This window comes from Humulus lupulus, chromosome 1 (genome assembly GCF_963169125.1).
Source record: "Humulus lupulus chromosome 1, drHumLupu1.1, whole genome shotgun sequence".
Lineage (NCBI taxonomy): Eukaryota > Viridiplantae > Streptophyta > Magnoliopsida > Rosales > Cannabaceae > Humulus > Humulus lupulus.
Window position 1 is genome coordinate 311645193 of NC_084793.1, and position 23726 is coordinate 311668918.

Here is a 23726-nt window from a genome sequence, read left to right on the forward strand (position 1 = left end):
CTATCAAAACATTGCTCGAATCCATATTAGAGAAATCGAAGTTTCTGAAAGGGGTACCCCTTTGTTGAATTGGAGATTTCACTAATTTCTCTGAAATGTATTACCCTCGTCTTCAAATCGTTCGATATTTTTCCCCAAGAGATCTCGTGGGTAAATGAATCTATTGGAGTCGAAACGGAGCCTTAAGTCAACATTTCAAAAAAAATTCCCCTTTTTTATGGCAATTTTCGCAAGTTTTTTCCTTATATTCGTACATCTCTAAGTATTTTGACTGTATCACCCTCTACACACCTAGGATTTGCACGAAATTTTATACATAGAACCCTAAGACATAGTCCTACAACTTTTGTGCCCATGACCCTCGCATATTCTTTAGTATTCACTATCAAAACATTGCTCGAATCCATATTAGAGAAATCGAAGATTTCTGAAAGGGGTACCCCTTTGGTGAAATGGAGATTTCACTAATTTCTCTGAAATGTATTACCCTCGTCTTCAAATCGTTCGATATTTTCCCCCAAGAGATCTCGTGGGTAAATGAATCTATTGGAGTCGAAACGGAGCCTTAAGTCAACATTTCAAAAAAAATTCCCCTTTTTTATGGCAATTTTCGCAAGTTTTTTCCTTATATTCGTACATCTCTAAGTATTTTGACTGTATCACCCTCTACAAACCTAGGATTTGTACGAATTTTTATACATAGAACCCTAAGACATAGGCCTACAACTTTTGTGCCCATGGCCCTCGCATATTCTTTAGTATTCACTATCAAAACATTGCTCGAATCCATATTAGAGAAATCGAAGATTTCTGAAAGGGGTACCCCTTTGGTGAATTGGAGATTTCACTAATTTCTCCGAAATGTATTACCCTCGTCTTCAAATCGTTCGATATTTTCCCCCAAGAGATCTCGTGGGTAAATGAATCTATTGGAGACGAAACGGAGCCTTAAGTCAACATTTCAAAAAAAATTCCCCTTTTTTATGGAAATTTTCGCAACTTTTTTCCTTATATTCGTACATCTCTAAGTATTTTGACTGTATCAACCTATACACAACTCGGATTTGCACGAAATGTTATACATAGAACCCTAAGACATAGGCCTACAACTTTTGTGCCCATGACCCTCGCAGATTCTTTAGTATTCACTATCAAAACATTGCTCGAATCCATATTAGAGAAATCGAAGATTTCTGAAAGGGGTACCCCTTTGGTGAATTGGAGATTTCACTAATTTCTCCGAAATGTATTACCCTCGTCTTCAAATCGTTCGATATTTTCCCCCAAGATATCTCGTGGGTAAATGAATCTATTGGAGTCGAAACGGAGCCTTAAGTCAACATTTCAAAAAAAATTCCCCTTTTTTATGGAAATTTTCGCAACTTTTTTCCTTATATTCGTACATCTCTAAGTATTTTGACTGTATCACCCTCTACAAACCTAGGATTTGTACGAATTTTTATACATAGAACCCTAAGACATAGGCCTACAACTTTTGTGCCCATGGCCCTCGCATATTCTTTAGTATTCACTATCAAAACATTGCTCGAATCCATATTAGAGAAATCGAAGATTTCTGAAAGGGGTACCCCTTTGGTGAATTGGAGATTTCACTAATTTCTCCGAAATGTATTACCCTCGTCTTCAAATCGTTCGATATTTTCCCCCAAGAGATCTCGTGGGTAAATGAATCTATTGGAGTCGAAACGGAGCCTTAAGTCAACATTTCAAAAAAAATTCCCCTTTTTTATGGCAATTTTCGCAAGTTTTTTCCTTATATTCGTACATCTCTAAGTATTTTGACTGTATCACCCTCTACAAACCTAGGATTTGTACGAATTTTTATACATAGAACCCTAAGACATAGGCCTACAACTTTTGTGCCCATGGCCCTCGCATATTCTTTAGTATTCACTATCAAAACATTGCTCGAATCCATATTAGAGAAATCGAAGATTTCTGAAAGGGGTACCCCTTTGGTGAATTGGAGATTTCACTAATTTCTCCGAAATGTATTACCCTCGTCTTCAAATCGTTCGATATTTTCCCCCAAGAGATCTCGTGGGTAAATGAATCTATTGGAGACGAAACGGAGCCTTAAGTCAACATTTCAAAAAAAATTCCCCTTTTTTATGGAAATTTTCGCAACTTTTTTCCTTATATTCGTACATCACTCAGTATTTTGACTGTATCACCCTCTACACACCTAGGATTTGCACGAATTTTTATACATAGAACCCTAAGACATAGGTCTACAACTTTTGTGCCCATGACCCTCGCATATTCTTTAGTATTCACTATCAAAACATTGCTCGAATCCATATTAGAGAAATCGAAGATTTCTGAAAGGGGTACCCCTTTGGTGAATTGGAGATTTCCCTAATTTCTCCGAAATGTATTACCCTCGTCTTCAAATCGTTCGATATTTTCCCCCAAGATATCTCGTGGGTAAATGAATCTATTGGAGTCGAAACGGAGCCTTAAGTCAACATTTCAAAAAAAATTCCCCTTTTTTATGGCAATTTTCGCAAGTTTTTTCCTTATATTCGTACATCTCTAAGTATTTTGACTGTATCACCCTCTACACACCTAGGATTTGCACGAAATTTTATACATAGAACCCTAAGACATAGTCCTACAACTTTTGTGCCCATGACCCTCGCATATTCTTTAGTATTCACTATCAAAACATTGCTCGAATCCATATTAGAGAAATCGAAGATTTCTGAAAGGGGTACCCCTTTGGTGAATTGGAGATTTCACTAATTTCTCTGAAATGTATTACCCTCGTCTTCAAATCGTTCGATATTTTCCCCCAAGAGATCTCGTGGGTAAATGAATCTATTGGAGTCGAAACGGAGCCTTAAGTCAACATTTCAAAAAAAATTCCCCTTTTTTATGGCAATTTTCGCAAGTTTTTTCCTTATATTCGTACATCTCTAAGTATTTTGACTGTATCACCCTCTACAAACCTAGGATTTGTACGAATTTTTATACATAGAACCCTAAGACATAGGCCTACAACTTTTGTGCCCATGGCCCTCGCATATTCTTTAGTATTCACTATCAAAACATTGCTCGAATCCATATTAGAGAAATCGAAGATTTCTGAAAGGGGTACCCCTTTGGTGAATTGGAGATTTCACTAATTTCTCCGAAATGTATTACCCTCGTCTTCAAATCGTTCGATATTTTCCCCCAAGAGATCTCGTGGGTAAATGAATCTATTGGAGACGAAACGGAGCCTTAAGTCAACATTTCAAAAAAAATTCCCCTTTTTTATGGAAATTTTCGCAACTTTTTTCCTTATATTCGTACATCACTCAGTATTTTGACTGTATCACCCTCTACACACCTAGGATTTGTACGAATTTTTATACATAGAACCCTAAGACATAGGCCTACAACTTTTGTGCCCATGACCCTCGCATATTCTTTAGTATTCACTATCAAAACATTGCTCGAATCCATATTAGAGAAATCGAAGATTTCTGAAAGGGGTACCCCTTTGGTGAATTGGAGATTTCACTAATTTCTCCGAAATGTATTACCCTCGTCTTCAAATCGTTCGATATTTTTCCCCAAGAGATCTCGTGGGTAAATGAATCTATTGGAGTCGAAACGGAGCCTTAAGTCAACATTTCAAAAAAAATTCCCCTTTTTTATGGCAATTTTCGCAAGTTTTTCCTTATATTCGTACATCTCTAAGTATTTTGACTGTATCAACCTATACACAACTCGGATTTGCACGAAATGTTATACATAGAACCCTAAGACATAGGCCTACAACTTTTGTGCCCATGACCCTCGCAGATTCTTTAGTATTCACTATCAAAACATTGCTCGAATCCATATTAGAGAAATCGAAGATTTCTGAAAGGGGTACCCCTTTGGTGAATTGGAGATTTCACTAATTTCTCCGAAATGTATTACCCTCGTCTTCAAATCGTTCGATATTTTCCCCCAAGATATCTCGTGGGTAAATGAATCTATTGGAGTCGAAACGGAGCCTTAAGTCAACATTTCAAAAAAAATTCCCCTTTTTTATGGAAATTTTCGCAACTTTTTTCCTTATATTCGTACATCTCTCAGTATTTTGACTGTATCACCCTCTACACACCTAGGATTTGCACGAATTTTTATACATAGAACCCTAAGACATAGGCCTACAACTTTTGTGCCCATGACCCTCGCATATTCTTTAGTATTCACTATCAAAACATTGCTCGAATCCATATTAGAGAAATCGAAGTTTCTGAAAGGGGTACCCCTTTGGTGAATTGGAGATTTCACTAATTTCTCTGAAATGTATTACCCTCGTCTTCAAATCGTTCGATATTTTTCCCCAAGAGATCTCGTGGGTAAATGAATCTATTGGAGTCGAAACGGAGCCTTAAGTCAACATTTCAAAAAAAATTCCCCTTTTTTTTGGCAATTTTCGCAAGTTTTTTCCGTATATTCGTACATCTCTAAGTATTTTGACTTTATCAACCTATACACAACTCGGAATTGCACGAAATGTTATACATAGAACCCTAAGACATAGGCGTACAAATTTTGTGCCCATGGCCCTCGCATATTCTTTAGTATTCACTATCAAAACATTGCTCGAATCCATATTAGAGAAATCGAAGATTTCTGAAAGGGGTACCCTATTGGTGAATTGGAGATTTCACTAATTTCTCCGAAATGTATTACCCTCGTCTTCAAATCGTTCGATATTTTTCCCCAAGAGATCTCGTGGGTAAATGAATCTATTGGAGTCGAAACGGAGCCTTAAGTCAACATTTCAAAAAAAATTCCCCTTTTATATGGCAATTTTCGCAAGTTTTTTCCTTATATTCGTACATCTCTCAGTATTTTGACTGTATCACCCTCTACACAACTCGGATTTACACGAATTTTTATACATAGAACCCTAAGACATAGGCCTACAACTTTAGTGCCCATGACCCTCGCATATTCTTTAGTATTCACTATCAAAACATTGCTCGAATCCATATTAGAGAAATCGAAGATTTCTGAAAGGGGTACCCCTTTGGTGAATTGGAGATTTCACTAATTTCTCCGAAATGTATTACCCTCGTCTTCAAATCGTTCAATATTTTCCCCCAAGAGATCTCGTGGGTAAATGAATCTATTGGAGTCGAAACGGAGCCTTAAGTCAACATTTCAAAAAAAATTCCCCTTTTTTATGGAAATTTTCGCAAGTTTTTTCCTTATATTCGTACATCTCTCAGTATTTTGACTGTATCACCCTCTACACACCTAGGATTTGCACGAATTTTTATACATAGAACCCTAAGACATAGGCCTACAACTTTTGTGCCCATGACCCTCGCATATTCTTTAGTATTCACTATCAAAACATTGCTCGAATCCATATTAGAGAAATCGAAGTTTCTGAAAGGGGTACCCCTTTGTTGAATTGGAGATTTCACTAATTTCTCTGAAATGTATTACCCTCGTCTTCAAATCGTTCGATATTTTTCCCCAAGAGATCTCGTGGGTAAATGAATCTATTGGAGTCGAAACGGAGCCTTAAGTCAACATTTCAAAAAAAATTCCCCTTTTTTTTGGCAATTTTCGCAAGTTTTTTCCTTATATTCGTACATCTCTCAGTATTTTGACTGTATCACCCTCTACACACCTCATATTTGCACGAAATGTTATACATAGAACCCTAAGACATAGGCGTACAACTTTTGTGCCCATGGCCCTCGCATATTCTTTAGTATTCACTATCAAAACATTGCTCGAATCCATATTAGAGAAATCGAAGATTTCTGAAAGGGGTACCCCTTTGGTGAATTGGAGATTTCACTAATTTCTCCGAAATGTATTACCCTCGTCTTCAAATCGTTCGATATTTTCCCCCAAGAGATCTCGTGGGTAAATGAATCTATTGGAGACGAAACGGAGCCTTAAGTCAACATTTCAAAAAAAATTCCCCTTTTTTATGGAAATTTTCGCAACTTTTTTCCTTATATTCGTACATCACTCAGTATTTTGACTGTATCACCCTCTACACACCTAGGATTTGTACGAATTTTTATACATAGAACCCTAAGACATAGGCCTACAACTTTTGTGCCCATGACCCTCGCATATTCTTTAGTATTCACTATCAAAACATTGCTCGAATCCATATTAGAGAAATCGAAGATTTCTGAAAGGGGTACCCCTTTGGTGAATTGGAGATTTCACTAATTTCTCCGAAATGTATTACCCTCGTCTTCAAATCGTTCGATATTTTTCCCCAAGAGATCTCGTGGGTAAATGAATCTATTGGAGTCGAAACGGAGCCTTAAGTCAACATTTCAAAAAAAATTCCCCTTTTTTATGGCAATTTTCGCAAGTTTTTCCTTATATTCGTACATCTCTAAGTATTTTGACTGTATCAACCTATACACAACTCGGATTTGCACGAAATGTTATACATAGAACCCTAAGACATAGGCCTACAACTTTTGTGCCCATGACCCTCGCAGATTCTTTAGTATTCACTATCAAAACATTGCTCGAATCCATATTAGAGAAATCGAAGATTTCTGAAAGGGGTACCCCTTTGGTGAATTGGAGATTTCACTAATTTCTCCGAAATGTATTACCCTCGTCTTCAAATCGTTCGATATTTTCCCCCAAGAGATCTCGTGGGTAAATGAATCTATTGGAGTCGAAACGGAGCCTTAAGTCAACATTTCAAAAAAAATTCCCCTTTTTTATGGAAATTTTCGCAACTTTTTTCCTTATATTCGTACATCTCTCAGTATTTTGACTGTATCACCCTCTACACACCTAGGATTTGCACGAATTTTTATACATAGAACCCTAAGACATAGGCCTACAACTTTTGTGCCCATGACCCTCGCATATTCTTTAGTATTCACTATCAAAACATTGCTCGAATCCATATTAGAGAAATCGAAGTTTCTGAAAGGGGTACCCCTTTGTTGAATTGGAGATTTCACTAATTTCTCTGAAATGTATTACCCTCGTCTTCAAATCGTTCGATATTTTTCCCCAAGAGATCTCGTGGGTAAATGAATCTATTGGAGTCGAAACGGAGCCTTAAGTCAACATTTCAAAAAAAATTCCCCTTTTTTTTGGCAATTTTCGCAAGTTTTTTCCTTATATTCGTACATCTCTCAGTATTTTGACTGTATCACCCTCTACACACCTCATATTTGCACGAAATGTTATACATAGAACCCTAAGACATAGGCGTACAACTTTTGTGCCCATGGCCCTCGCATATTCTTTAGTATTCACTATCAAAACATTGCTCGAATCCATATTAGAGAAATCGAAGATTTCTGAAAGGGGTACCCCTTTGGTGAATTGGAGATTTCACTAATTTCTCCGAAATGTATTACCCTCGTCTTCAAATCGTTCGATATTTTCCCCCAAGAGATCTCGTGGGTAAATGAATCTATTGGAGTCGAAACGGAGCCTTAAGTCAACATTTCAAAAAAAATTCCCCTTTTTTATGGCAATTTTCGCAAGTTTTTTCCTTATATTCGTACATCTCTAAGTATTTTGACTGTATCACCCTCTACAAACCTAGGATTTGTACGAATTTTTATACATAGAACCCTAAGACATAGGCCTACAACTTTTGTGCCCATGGCCCTCGCATATTCTTTAGTATTCACTATCAAAACATTGCTCGAATCCATATTAGAGAAATCGAAGATTTCTGAAAGGGGTACCCCTTTGGTGAATTGGAGATTTCACTAATTTCTCCGAAATGTATTACCCTCGTCTTCAAATCGTTCGATATTTTTCCCCAAGATATCTCGTGGGTAAATGAATCTATTGGAGTCGAAACGGAGCCTTAAGTCAACATTTCAAAAAAAATTCCCCTTTTTTATGGCAATTTTCGCAACTTTTTTCCTTATATTCGTACATCTCTAAGTATTTTGACTGTATCACACTCTACACACCTAGGATTTGCACGAAATGTTATACATAGAACCCTAAGACATAGGCCTACAACTTTTGTGCCCATGACCCTCGCAGATTCTTTAGTATTCACTATCAAAACATTGCTCGAATCCATATTAGAGAAATCGAAGATTTCTGAAAGGGGTACCCCTTTGGTGAATTGGAGATTTCACTAATTTCTCCGAAATGTATTACCCTCGTCTTCAAATCGTTCGATATTTTCCCCCAAGATATCTCGTGGGTAAATGAATCTATTGGAGTCGAAACGGAGCCTTAAGTCAACATTTCAAAAAAAATTCCCCTTTTTTATGGCAATTTTCGCAAGTTTTTTCCTTATATTCGTACATCTCTAAGTATTTTGACTGTATCACCCTCTACACACCTAGGATTTGCACGAAATTTTATACATAGAACCCTAAGACATAGTCCTACAACTTTTGTGCCCATGACCCTCGCATATTCTTTAGTATTCACTATCAAAACATTGCTCGAATCCATATTAGAGAAATCGAAGATTTCTGAAAGGGGTACCCCTTTGGTGAATTGGAGATTTCACTAATTTCTCCGAAATGTATTACCCTCGTCTTCAAATCGTTCGATATTTTCCCCCAAGATATCTCGTGGGTAAATGAATCTATTGGAGTCGAAACGGAGCCTTAAGTCAACATTTCAAAAAAAATTCCCCTTTTTTATGGCAATTTTCGCAAGTTTTTTCCTTATATTCGTACATCTCTAAGTATTTTGACTGTATCACCCTCTACAAACCTAGGATTTGTACGAATTTTTATACATAGAACCCTAAGACATAGGCCTACAACTTTTGTGCCCATGGCCCTCGCATATTCTTTAGTATTCACTATCAAAACATTGCTCGAATCCATATTAGAGAAATCGAAGATTTCTGAAAGGGGTACCCCTTTGGTGAATTGGAGATTTCACTAATTTCTCCGAAATGTATTACCCTCGTCTTCAAATCGTTCGATATTTTCCCCCAAGAGATCTCGTGGGTAAATGAATCTATTGGAGACGAAACGGAGCCTTAAGTCAACATTTCAAAAAAAATTCCCCTTTTTTATGGAAATTTTCGCAACTTTTTTCCTTATATTCGTACATCACTCAGTATTTTGACTGTATCACCCTCTACACACCTAGGATTTGCACGAATTTTTATACATAGAACCCTAAGACATAGGTCTACAACTTTTGTGCCCATGACCCTCGCATATTCTTTAGTATTCACTATCAAAACATTGCTCGAATCCATATTAGAGAAATCGAAGATTTCTGAAAGGGGTACCCCTTTGGTGAATTGGAGATTTCACTAATTTCTCCGAAATGTATTACCCTCGTCTTCAAATCGTTCGATATTTTCCCCCAAGATATCTCGTGGGTAAATGAATCTATTGGAGTCGAAACGGAGCCTTAAGTCAACATTTCAAAAAAAATTCCCCTTTTTTATGGCAATTTTCGCAAGTTTTTTCCTTATATTCGTACATCTGTAAGTATTTTGACTGTATCACCCTCTACACACCTAGGATTTGCACGAAATTTTATACATAGAACCCTAAGACATAGTCCTACAACTTTTGTGCCCATGACCCTCGCATATTCTTTAGTATTCACTATCAAAACATTGCTCGAATCCATATTAGAGAAATCGAAGATTTCTGAAAGGGGTACCCCTTTGGTGAATTGGAGATTTCACTAATTTCTCTGAAATGTATTACCCTCGTCTTCAAATCGTTCGATATTTTCCCCCAAGAGATCTCGTGGGTAAATGAATCTATTGGAGTCGAAACGGAGCCTTAAGTCAACATTTCAAAAAAAATTCCCCTTTTTTATGGCAATTTTCGCAAGTTTTTTCCTTATATTCGTACATCTCTAAGTATTTTGACTGTATCACCCTCTACAAACCTAGGATTTGTACGAATTTTTATACATAGAACCCTAAGACATAGGCCTACAACTTTTGTGCCCATGGCCCTCGCATATTCTTTAGTATTCACTATCAAAACATTGCTCGAATCCATATTAGAGAAATCGAAGATTTCTGAAAGGGGTACCCCTTTGGTGAATTGGAGATTTCACTAATTTCTCCGAAATGTATTACCCTCGTCTTCAAATCGTTCGATATTTTCCCCCAAGAGATCTCGTGGGTAAATGAATCTATTGGAGACGAAACGGAGCCTTAAGTCAACATTTCAAAAAAAATTCCCCTTTTTTATGGAAATTTTCGCAACTTTTTTCCTTATATTCGTACATCTCTAAGTATTTTGACTGTATCAACCTATACACAACTCGGATTTGCACGAAATGTTATACATAGAACCCTAAGACATAGGCCTACAACTTTTGTGCCCATGACCCTCGCAGATTCTTTAGTATTCACTATCAAAACATTGCTCGAATCCATATTAGAGAAATCGAAGATTTCTGAAAGGGGTACCCCTTTGGTGAATTGGAGATTTCACTAATTTCTCCGAAATGTATTACCCTCGTCTTCAAATCGTTCGATATTTTCCCCCAAGATATCTCGTGGGTAAATGAATCTATTGGAGTCGAAACGGAGCCTTAAGTCAACATTTCAAAAAAAATTCCACTTTTTTATGGCAATTTTCGCAAGTTTTTTCCTTATATTCGTACATCTCTAAGTATTTTGACTGTATCACCCTCTACAAACCTAGGATTTGTACGAATTTTTATACATAGAACCCTAAGACATAGGCCTACAACTTTTGTGCCCATGGCCCTCGCATATTCTTTAGTATTCACTATCAAAACATTGCTCGAATCCATATTAGAGAAATCGAAGATTTCTGAAAGGGGTACCCCTTTGGTGAATTGGAGATTTCACTAATTTCTCCGAAATGTATTACCCTCGTCTTCAAATCGTTCGATATTTTCCCCCAAGATATCTCGTGGGTAAATGAATCTATTGGAGTCGAAACGGAGCCTTAAGTCAACATTTCAAAAAAAATTCCCCTTTTTTATGGAAATTTTCGCAACTTTTTTCCTTATATTCGTACATCTCTAAGTATTTTGACTGTATCACCCTCTACAAACCTAGGATTTGTACGAATTTTTATACATAGAACCCTAAGACATAGGCCTACAACTTTTGTGCCCATGGCCCTCGCATATTCTTTAGTATTCACTATCAAAACATTGCTCGAATCCATATTAGAGAAATCGAAGATTTCTGAAAGGGGTACCCCTTTGGTGAATTGGAGATTTCACTAATTTCTCCGAAATGTATTACCCTCGTCTTCAAATCGTTCGATATTTTCCCCCAAGAGATCTCGTGGGTAAATGAATCTATTGGAGTCGAAACGGAGCCTTAAGTCAACATTTCAAAAAAAATTCCCCTTTTTTATGGCAATTTTCGCAAGTTTTTTCCTTATATTCGTACATCTCTAAGTATTTTGACTGTATCACCCTCTACAAACCTAGGATTTGTACGAATTTTTATACATAGAACCCTAAGACATAGGCCTACAACTTTTGTGCCCATGGCCCTCGCATATTCTTTAGTATTCACTATCAAAACATTGCTCGAATCCATATTAGAGAAATCGAAGATTTCTGAAAGGGGTACCCCTTTGGTGAATTGGAGATTTCACTAATTTCTCCGAAATGTATTACCCTCGTCTTCAAATCGTTCGATATTTTCCCCCAAGAGATCTCGTGGGTAAATGAATCTATTGGAGTCGAAACGGAGCCTTAAGTCAACATTTCAAAAAAAATTCCCCTTTTTTATGGCAATTTTCGCAAGTTTTTTCCTTATATTCGTACATCTCTAAGTATTTTGACTGTATCACCCTCTACAAACCTAGGATTTGTACGAATTTTTATACATAGAACCCTAAGACATAGGCCTACAACTTTTGTGCCCATGGCCCTCGCATATTCTTTAGTATTCACTATCAAAACATTGCTCGAATCCATATTAGAGAAATCGAAGATTTCTGAAAGGGGTACCCCTTTGGTGAATTGGAGATTTCACTAATTTCTCCGAAATGTATTACCCTCGTCTTCAAATCGTTCGATATTTTCCCCCAAGAGATCTCGTGGGTAAATGAATCTATTGGAGACGAAACGGAGCCTTAAGTCAACATTTCAAAAAAAATTCCCCTTTTTTATGGAAATTTTCGCAACTTTTTTCCTTATATTCGTACATCACTCAGTATTTTGACTGTATCACCCTCTACACACCTAGGATTTGCACGAATTTTTATACATAGAACCCTAAGACATAGGTCTACAACTTTTGTGCCCATGACCCTCGCATATTCTTTAGTATTCACTATCAAAACATTGCTCGAATCCATATTAGAGAAATCGAAGATTTCTGAAAGGGGTACCCCTTTGGTGAATTGGAGATTTCCCTAATTTCTCCGAAATGTATTACCCTCGTCTTCAAATCGTTCGATATTTTCCCCCAAGATATCTCGTGGGTAAATGAATCTATTGGAGTCGAAACGGAGCCTTAAGTCAACATTTCAAAAAAAATTCCCCTTTTTTATGGCAATTTTCGCAAGTTTTTTCCTTATATTCGTACATCTCTAAGTATTTTGACTGTATCACCCTCTACACACCTAGGATTTGCACGAAATTTTATACATAGAACCCTAAGACATAGTCCTACAACTTTTGTGCCCATGACCCTCGCATATTCTTTAGTATTCACTATCAAAACATTGCTCGAATCCATATTAGAGAAATCGAAGATTTCTGAAAGGGGTACCCCTTTGGTGAATTGGAGATTTCACTAATTTCTCTGAAATGTATTACCCTCGTCTTCAAATCGTTCGATATTTTCCCCCAAGAGATCTCGTGGGTAAATGAATCTATTGGAGTCGAAACGGAGCCTTAAGTCAACATTTCAAAAAAAATTCCCCTTTTTTATGGAAATTTTCGCAAGTTTTTTCCTTATATTCGTACATCTCTAAGTATTTTGACTGTATCACCCTCTACAAACCTAGGATTTGTACGAATTTTTATACATAGAACCCTAAGACATAGGCCTACAACTTTTGTGCCCATGGCCCTCGCATATTCTTTAGTATTCACTATCAAAACATTGCTCGAATCCATATTAGAGAAATCGAAGATTTCTGAAAGGGGTACCCCTTTGGTGAATTGGAGATTTCACTAATTTCTCCGAAATGTATTACCCTCGTCTTCAAATCGTTCGATATTTTCCCCCAAGAGATCTCGTGGGTAAATGAATCTATTGGAGACGAAACGGAGCCTTAAGTCAACATTTCAAAAAAAATTCCCCTTTTTTATGGAAATTTTCGCAACTTTTTTCCTTATATTCGTACATCACTCAGTATTTTGACTGTATCACCCTCTACACACCTAGGATTTGTACGAATTTTTATACATAGAACCCTAAGACATAGGCCTACAACTTTTGTGCCCATGACCCTCGCATATTCTTTAGTATTCACTATCAAAACATTGCTCGAATCCATATTAGAGAAATCGAAGATTTCTGAAAGGGGTACCCCTTTGGTGAATTGGAGATTTCACTAATTTCTCCGAAATGTATTACCCTCGTCTTCAAATCGTTCGATATTTTTCCCCAAGAGATCTCGTGGGTAAATGAATCTATTGGAGTCGAAACGGAGCCTTAAGTCAACATTTCAAAAAAAATTCCCCTTTTTTATGGCAATTTTCGCAAGTTTTTCCTTATATTCGTACATCTCTAAGTATTTTGACTGTATCAACCTATACACAACTCGGATTTGCACGAAATGTTATACATAGAACCCTAAGACATAGGCCTACAACTTTTGTGCCCATGACCCTCGCAGATTCTTTAGTATTCACTATCAAAACATTGCTCGAATCCATATTAGAGAAATCGAAGATTTCTGAAAGGGGTACCCCTTTGGTGAATTGGAGATTTCACTAATTTCTCCGAAATGTATTACCCTCGTCTTCAAATCGTTCGATATTTTCCCCCAAGATATCTCGTGGGTAAATGAATCTATTGGAGTCGAAACGGAGCCTTAAGTCAACATTTCAAAAAAAATTCCCCTTTTTTATGGAAATTTTCGCAACTTTTTTCCTTATATTCGTACATCTCTCAGTATTTTGACTGTATCACCCTCTACACACCTAGGATTTGCACGAATTTTTATACATAGAACCCTAAGACATAGGCCTACAACTTTTGTGCCCATGACCCTCGCATATTCTTTAGTATTCACTATCAAAACATTGCTCGAATCCATATTAGAGAAATCGAAGTTTCTGAAAGGGGTACCCCTTTGGTGAATTGGAGATTTCACTAATTTCTCCGAAATGTATTACCCTCGTCTTCAAATCGTTCGATATTTTTCCCCAAGAGATCTCGTGGGTAAATGAATCTATTGGAGTCGAAACGGAGCCTTAAGTCAACATTTCAAAAAAAATTCCCCTTTTATATGGCAATTTTCGCAAGTTTTTTCCTTATATTCGTACATCTCTCAGTATTTTGACTGTATCACCCTCTACACAACTCGGATTTACACGAATTTTTATACATAGAACCCTAAGACATAGGCGTACAAATTTTGTGCCCATGGCCCTCGCATATTCTTTAGTATTCACTATCAAAACATTGCTCGAATCCATATTAGAGAAATCGAAGATTTCTGAAAGGGGTACCCTATTGGTGAATTGGAGATTTCACTAATTTCTCCGAAATGTATTACCCTCGTCTTCAAATCGTTCGATATTTTTCCCCAAGAGATCTCGTGGGTAAATGAATCTATTGGAGTCGAAACGGAGCCTTAAGTCAACATTTCAAAAAAAATTCCCCTTTTATATGGCAATTTTCGCAAGTTTTTTCCTTATATTCGTACATCTCTCAGTATTTTGACTGTATCACCCTCTACACAACTCGGATTTACACGAATTTTTATACATAGAACCCTAAGACATAGGCCTACAACTTTAGTGCCCATGACCCTCGCATATTCTTTAGTATTCACTATCAAAACATTGCTCGAATCCATATTAGAGAAATCGAAGTTTCTGAAAGGGGTACCCCTTTGTTGAATTGGAGATTTCACTAATTTCTCTGAAATGTATTACCCTCGTCTTCAAATCGTTCGATATTTTTCCCCAAGAGATCTCGTGGGTAAATGAATCTATTGGAGTCGAAACGGAGCCTTAAGTCAACATTTCAAAAAAAATTCCCCTTTTTTTTGGCAATTTTCGCAAGTTTTTTCCTTATATTCGTACATCTCTCAGTATTTTGACTGTATCACCCTCTACACACCTCATATTTGCACGAAATGTTATACATAGAACCCTAAGACATAGGCGTACAACTTTTGTGCCCATGGCCCTCGCATATTCTTTAGTATTCACTATCAAAACATTGCTCGAATCCATATTAGAGAAATCGAAGATTTCTGAAAGGGGTACCCCTTTGGTGAATTGGAGATTTCACTAATTTCTCCGAAATGTATTACCCTCGTCTTCAAATCGTTCGATATTTTCCCCCAAGAGATCTCGTGGGTAAATGAATCTATTGGAGACGAAACGGAGCCTTAAGTCAACATTTCAAAAAAAATTCCCCTTTTTTATGGAAATTTTCGCAACTTTTTTCCTTATATTCGTACATCACTCAGTATTTTGACTGTATCACCCTCTACACACCTAGGATTTGTACGAATTTTTATACATAGAACCCTAAGACATAGGCCTACAACTTTTGTGCCCATGACCCTCGCATATTCTTTAGTATTCACTATCAAAACATTGCTCGAATCCATATTAGAGAAATCGAAGATTTCTGAAAGGGGTACCCCTTTGGTGAATTGGAGATTTCACTAATTTCTCCGAAATGTATTACCCTCGTCTTCAAATCGTTCGATATTTTTCCCCAAGAGATCTCGTGGGTAAATGAATCTATTGTAGTCGAAACGGAGCCTTAAGTCAACATTTCAAAAAAAATTCCCCTTTTTTATGGCAATTTTCGCAACTTTTTTCCTTATATTCGTACATCTCTAAGTATTTTGACTGTATCAACCTATACACAACTCGGATTTGCACGAAATGTTATACATAGAACCCTAAGACATAGGCCTACAACTTTTGTGCCCATGACCCTCGCAGATTCTTTAGTATTCACTATCAAAACATTGCTCGAATCCATATTAGAGAAATCGAAGTTTCTGAAAGGGGTACCCCTTTGGTGAATTGGAGATTTCACTAATTTCTCTGAAATGTATTACCCTCGTCTTCAAATCGTTCGATATTTTTCCCCAAGATATCTCGTGGGTAAATGAATCTATTGGAGTCGAAACGGAGCCTTAAGTCAACATTTCAAAAAAAATTCCCCTTTTTTATGGAAATTTTCGCAACTTTTTTCCTTATATTCGTACATCTCTAAGTATTTTGACTGTATCAACCTATACACAACTCGGAATTGCACGAAATGTTATACATAGAACCCTAAGACATAGGCGTACAAATTTTGTGCCCATGGCCCTCGCATATTCTTTAGTATTCACTATCAAAACATTGCTCGAATCCATATTAGAGAAATCGAAGATTTCTGAAAGGGGTACCCTATTGGTGAATTGGAGATTTCACTAATTTCTCCGAAATGTATTACCCTCGTCTTCAAATCGTTCGATATTTTTCCCCAAGAGATCTCGTGGGTAAATGAATCTATTGGAGTCGAAACGGAGCCTTAAGTCAACATTTCAAAAAAAATTCCCCTTTTATATGGCAATTTTCGCAAGTTTTTTCCGTATATTCGTACATCTCTAAGTATTTTGACTGTATCACCCTCTACACAACTCGGATTTACACGAATTTTTATACATAGAACCCTAAGACATAGGCCTACAACTTTAGTGCCCATGACCCTCGCATATTCTTTAGTATTCACTATCAAAACATTGCTCGAATCCATATTAGAGAAATCGAAGATTTCTGAAAGGGGTACCCCTTTGGTGAATTGGAGATTTCACTAATTTCTCCGAAATGTATTACCCTCGTCTTCAAATCGTTCAATATTTTCCCCCAAGAGATCTCGTGGGTAAATGAATCTATTGGAGTCGAAACGGAGCCTTAAGTCAACATTTCAAAAAAAATTCCCCTTTTTTATGGCAATTTTCGCAAGTTTTTTCCTTATATTCGTACATCTCTAAGTATTTTGACTGTATCACCCTCTACAAACCTAGGATTTGTACGAATTTTTATACATAGAACCCTAAGACATAGGCCTACAACTTTTGTGCCCATGGCCCTCGCATATTCTTTAGTATTCACTATCAAAACATTGCTCGAATCCATATTAGAGAAATCGAAGATTTCTGAAAGGGGTACCCCTTTGGTGAATTGGAGATTTCACTAATTTCTCCGAAATGTATTACCCTCGTCTTCAAATCGTTCGATATTTTCCCCCAAGAGATCTCGTGGGTAAATGAATCTATTGGAGTCGAAACGGAGCCTTAAGTCAACATTTCAAAAAAAATTCCCCTTTTTTATGGCAATTTTCGCAAGTTTTTTCCTTATATTCGTACATCTCTAAGTATTTTGACTGTATCACCCTCTACAAACCTAGGATTTGTACGAATTTTTATACATAGAACCCTAAGACATAGGCCTACAACTTTTGTGCCCATGGCCCTCGCATATTCTTTAGTATTCACTATCAAAACATTGCTCGAATCCATATTAGAGAAATCGAAGATTTCTGAAAGGGGTACCCCTTTGGTGAATTGGAGATTTCACTAATTTCTCCGAAATGTATTACCCTCGTCTTCAAATCGTTCGATATTTTCCCCCAAGAGATCTCGTGGGTAAATGAATCTATTGGAGTCGAAACGGAGCCTTAAGTCAACATTTCAAAAAAAATTCCCCTTTTTTATGGCAATTTTCGCAAGTTTTTTCCTTATATTCGTACATCTCTAAGTATTTTGACTGTATCACCCTCTACAAACCTAGGATTTGTACGAATTTTTATACATAGAACCCTAAGACATAGGCCTACAACTTTTGTGCCCATGGCCCTCGCATATTCTTTAGTATTCACTATCAAAACATTGCTCGAATCCATATTAGAGAAATCGAAGATTTCTGAAAGGGGTACCCCTTTGGTGAATTGGAGATTTCACTAATTTCTCCGAAATGTATTACCCTCGTCTTCAAATCGTTCGATATTTTCCCCCAAGAGATCTCGTGGGTAAATGAATCTATTGGAGACGAAACGGAGCCTTAAGTCAACATTTCAAAAAAAATTCCCCTTTTTTATGGAAATTTTCGCAACTTTTTTCCTTATATTCGTACATCACTCAGTATTTTGACTGTATCACCCTCTACACACCTAGGATTTGCACGAATTTTTATACATAGAACCCTAAGACATAGGTCTACAACTTTTGTGCCCATGACCCTCGCATATTCTTTAGTATTCACTATCAAAACATTGCTCGAATCCATATTAGAGAAATCGAAGATTTCTGAAAGGGGTACCCCTTTGGTGAATTGGAGATTTCCCTAATTTCTCCGAAATGTATTACCCTCGTCTTCAAATCGTTCGATATTTTCCCCCAAGATATCTCGTGGGTAAATGAATCTATTGGAGTCGAAACGGAGCCTTAAGTCAACATTTCAAAAAAAATTCCCCTTTTTTATGGCAATTTTCGCAAGTTTTTTCCTTATATTCGTACATCTCTAAGTATTTTGACTGTATCACCCTCTACACACCTAGGATTTGCACGAAATTTTATACATAGAACCCTAAGACATAGTCCTACAACTTTTGTGCCCATGACCCTCGCATATTCTTTAGTATTCACTATCAAAACATTGCTCGAATCCATATTAGAGAAATCGAAGATTTCTGAAAGGGGTACCCCTTTGGTGAATTGGAGATTTCACTAATTTCTCTGAAATGTATTACCCTCGTCTTCAAATCGTTCGATATTTTCCCCCAAGAGATCTCGTGGGTAAATGAATCTATTGGAGTCGAAACGGAGCCTTAAGTCAACATTTCAAAAAAAATTCCCCTTTTTTATGGAAATTTTCGCAAGTTTTTTCCTTATATTCGTACATCTCTAAGTATTTTGACTGTATCACCCTCTACAAACCTAGGATTTGTACGAATTTTTATACATAGAACCCTAAGACATAGGCCTACAACTTTTGTGCCCATGGCCCTCGCATATTCTTTAGTATTCACTATCAAAACATTGCTCGAATCCATATTAGAGAAATCGAAGATTTCTGAAAGGGGTACCCCTTTGGTGAATTGGAGATTTCACTAATTTCTCCGAAATGTATTACCCTCGTCTTCAAATCGTTCGATATTTTCCCCCAAGAGATCTCGTGGGTAAATGAATCTATTGGAGACGAAACGGAGCCTTAAGTCAACATTTCAAAAAAAATTCCCCTTTTTTATGGAAATTTTCGCAACTTTTTTCCTTATATTCGTACATCACTCAGTATTTTGACTGTATCACCCTCTACACACCTAGGATTTGTACGAATTTTTATACATAGAACCCTAAGACATAGGCCTACAACTTTTGTGCCCATGACCCTCGCATATTCTTTAGTATTCACTATCAAAACATTGCTCGAATCCATATTAGAGAAATCGAAGATTTCTGAAAGGGGTACCCCTTTGGTGAATTGGAGATTTCACTAATTTCTCCGAAATGTATTACCCTCGTCTTCAAATCGTTCGATATTTTTCCCCAAGAGATCTCGTGGGTAAATGAATCTATTGGAGTCGAAACGGAGCCTTAAGTCAACATTTCAAAAAAAATTCCCCTTTTTTATGGCAATTTTCGCAAGTTTTTCCTTATATTCGTACATCTCTAAGTATTTTGACTGTATCAACCTATACACAACTCGGATTTGCACGAAATGTTATACATAGAACCCTAAGACATAGGCCTACAACTTTTGTGCCCATGACCCTCGCAGATTCTTTAGTATTCACTATCAAAACATTGCTCGAATCCATATTAGAGAAATCGAAGATTTCTGAAAGGGGTACCCCTTTGGTGAATTGGAGATTTCACTAATTTCTCCGAAATGTATTACCCTCGTCTTCAAATCGTTCGATATTTTCCCCCAAGATATCTCGTGGGTAAATGAATCTATTGGAGTCGAAACGGAGCCTTAAGTCAACATTTCAAAAAAAATTCCCCTTTTTTATGGAAATTTTCGCAACTTTTTTCCTTATATTCGTACATCTCTCAGTATTTTGACTTTATCAACCTATACACAACTCGGAATTGCACGAATTTTTATACATAGAACCCTAAGACATAGGCCTACAACTTTTGTGCCCATGACCCTCGCATATTCTTTAGTATTCACTATCAAAACATTGCTCGAATCCATATTAGAGAAATCGAAGTTTCTGAAAGGGGTACCCCTTTGGTGAATTGGAGATTTCACTAATTTCTCCGAAATGTATTACCCTCGTCTTCAAATCGTTCGATATTTTTCCCCAAGAGATCTCGTGGGTAAATGAATCTATTGGAGTCGAAACGGAGCCTTAAGTCAACATTTCAAAAAAAATTCCCCTTTTTTTTGGCAATTTTCGCAAGTTTTTTCCGTATATTCGTACATCTCTAAGTATTTTGACTTTATCAACCTATACACAACTCGGAATTGCACGAAATGTTATACATAGAACCCTAAGACATAGGCGTACAAATTTTGTGCCCATGGCCCTCGCATATTCTTTAGTATTCACTATCAAAACATTGCTCGAATCCATATTAGAGAAATCGAAGATTTCTGAAAGGGGTACCCTATTGGTGAATTGGAGATTTCACTAATTTCTCCGAAATGTATTACCCTCGTCTTCAAATCGTTCGATATTTTTCCCCAAGAGATCTCGTGGGTAAATGAATCTATTGGAGTCGAAACGGAGCCTTAAGTCAACATTTCAAAAAAAATTCCCCTTTTATATGGCAATTTTCGCAAGTTTTTTCCTTATATTCGTACATCTCTCAGTATTTTGACTGTATCACCCTCTACACACCTAGGATTTGCACGAATTTTTATACATAGAACCCTAAGACATAGGCCTACAACTTTTGTGCCCATGACCCTCGCATATTCTTTAGTATTCACTATCAAAACATTGCTCGAATCCATATTAGAGAAATCGAAGTTTCTGAAAGGGGTACCCCTTTGTTGAATTGGAGATTTCACTAATTTCTCGGAAATGTATTACCCTCGTCTTCAAATCGTTCGATATTTTTCCCCAAGAGATCTCGTGGGTAAATGAATCTATTGGAGTCGAAACGGAGCCTTAAGTCAACATTTCAAAAAAAATTCCCCTTTTTTTTGGCAATTTTCGCAAGTTTTTTCCTTATATTCGTACATCTCTCAGTATTTTGACTGTATCACCCTCTACACACCTAGGATTTGCACGAATTTTTATACATAGAACCCTAAGACATAGGCGTACAACTTTTGTGCCCATGGCCCTCGCATATTCTTTAGTATTCACTATCAAAACATTGCTCGAATCCATATTAGAGAAATCGAAGATTTCTGAAAGGGGTACCCCTTTGGTGAATTGGAGATTTCACTAATTTCTCCGAAATGTATTACCCTCGTCTTCAAATCGTTCGATATTTTCCCCCAAGAGATCTCGTGGGTAAATGAATCTATTGGAGTCGAAACGGAGCCTTAAGTCAACATTTCAAAAAAAATTCCCCTTTTTTATGGAAATTTTCGCAACTTTTTTCCTTATATTCGTACATCACTCAGTATTTTGACTGTATCACCCTCTACACACCTAGGATTTGGACGAATTTTTATACATAGAACCCTAAGACATAGGCGTACAACTTTTGTGCCCATGACCCTCGCATATTCTTTAGTATTCACTATCAAAACATTGCTCGAATCCATATTAGAGAAATCGAAGATTTCTGAAAGGGGTACCCCTTTGGTGAATTGGAGATTTCACTAATTTCTCCGAAATGTATTACCCTCGTCTTCAAATCGTTCGATATTTTTCCCCAAGAGATCTCGTGGGTAAATGAATCTATTGGAGTCGAAACGGAGCCTTAAGTCAACATTTCAAAAAAAATTCCCCTTTTTTATGGCAATTTTCGCAAGTTTTTCCTTATATTCGTACATCTCTAAGTATTTTGACTGTATCAACCTATACACAACTCGGATTTGCACGAAATGTTATACATAGAACCCTAAGACATAGGCCTACAACTTTTGTGCCCATGACCCTCGCAGATTCTTTAGTATTCACTATCAAAACATTGCTCGAATCCATATTAGAGAAATCGAAGATTTCTGAAAGGGGTACCCCTTTGGTGAATTGGAGATTTCACTAATTTCTCCGAAATGTATTACCCTCGTCTTCAAATCGTTCGATATTTTCCCCCAAGATATCTCGTGGGTAAATGAATCTATTGGAGTCGAAACGGAGCCTTAAGTCAACATTTCAAAAAAAATTCCCCTTTTTTATGGAAATTTTCGCAACTTTTTTCCTTATATTCGTACATCTCTCAGTATTTTGACTGTATCACCCTCTACACACCTAGGATTTGCACGAATTTTTATACATAGAACCCTAAGACATAGGCCTACAACTTTTGTGCCCATGACCCTCGCATATTCTTTAGTATTCACTATCAAAACATTGCTCGAATCCATATTAGAGAAATCGAAGTTTCTGAAAGGGGTACCCCTTTGGTGAATTGGAGATTTCACTAATTTCTCCGAAATGTATTACCCTCGTCTTCAAATCGTTCGATATTTTTCCCCAAGAGATCTCGTGGGTAAATGAATCTATTGGAGTCGAAACGGAGCCTTAAGTCAACATTTCAAAAAAAATTCCCCTTTTTTTTGGCAATTTTCGCAAGTTTTTTCCGTATATTCGTACATCTCTCAGTATTTTGACTTTATCAACCTATACACAACTCGGAATTGCACGAAATGTTATACATAGAACCCTAAGACATAGGCGTACAAATTTTGTGCCCATGGCCCTCGCATATTCTTTAGTATTCACTATCAAAACATTGCTCGAATCCATATTAGAGAAATCGAAGATTTCTGAAAGGGGTACCCTATTGGTGAATTGGAGATTTCACTAATTTCTCTGAAATGTATTACCCTCGTCTTCAAATCGTTCGATATTTTTCCCCAAGAGATCTCGTGGGTAAATGAATCTATTGGAGTCGAAACGGAGCCTTAAGTCAACATTTCAAAAAAAATTCCCCTTTTTTTTGGCAATTTTCGCAAGTTTTTTCCGTATATTCGTACATCTCTAAGTATTTTGACTTTATCAACCTATACACAACTCGGATTTACACGAATTTTTATACATAGAACCCTAAGACATAGGCCTACAACTTTAGTGCCCATGACCCTCGCATATTCTTTAGTATTCACTATCAAAACATTGCTCGAATCCATATTAGAGAAATCGAAGATTTCTGAAAGGGGTACCCCTTTGGTGAATTGGAGATTTCACTAATTTCTCCGAAATGTATTACCCTCGTCTTCAAATCGTTCGATATTTTTCCCCAAGAGATCTCGTGGGTAAATGAATCTATTGGAGTCGAAACGGAGCCTTAAGTCAACATTTCAAAAAAAATTCCCCTTTTTTATGGAAATTTTCGCAAGTTTTTTCCTTATATTCGTACATCTCTCAGTATTTTGACTGTATCACCCTCTACACACCTAGGATTTGCACGAATTTTTATACATAGAACCCTAAGACATAGGCCTACAACTTTTGTGCCCATGACCCTCGCATATTCTTTAGT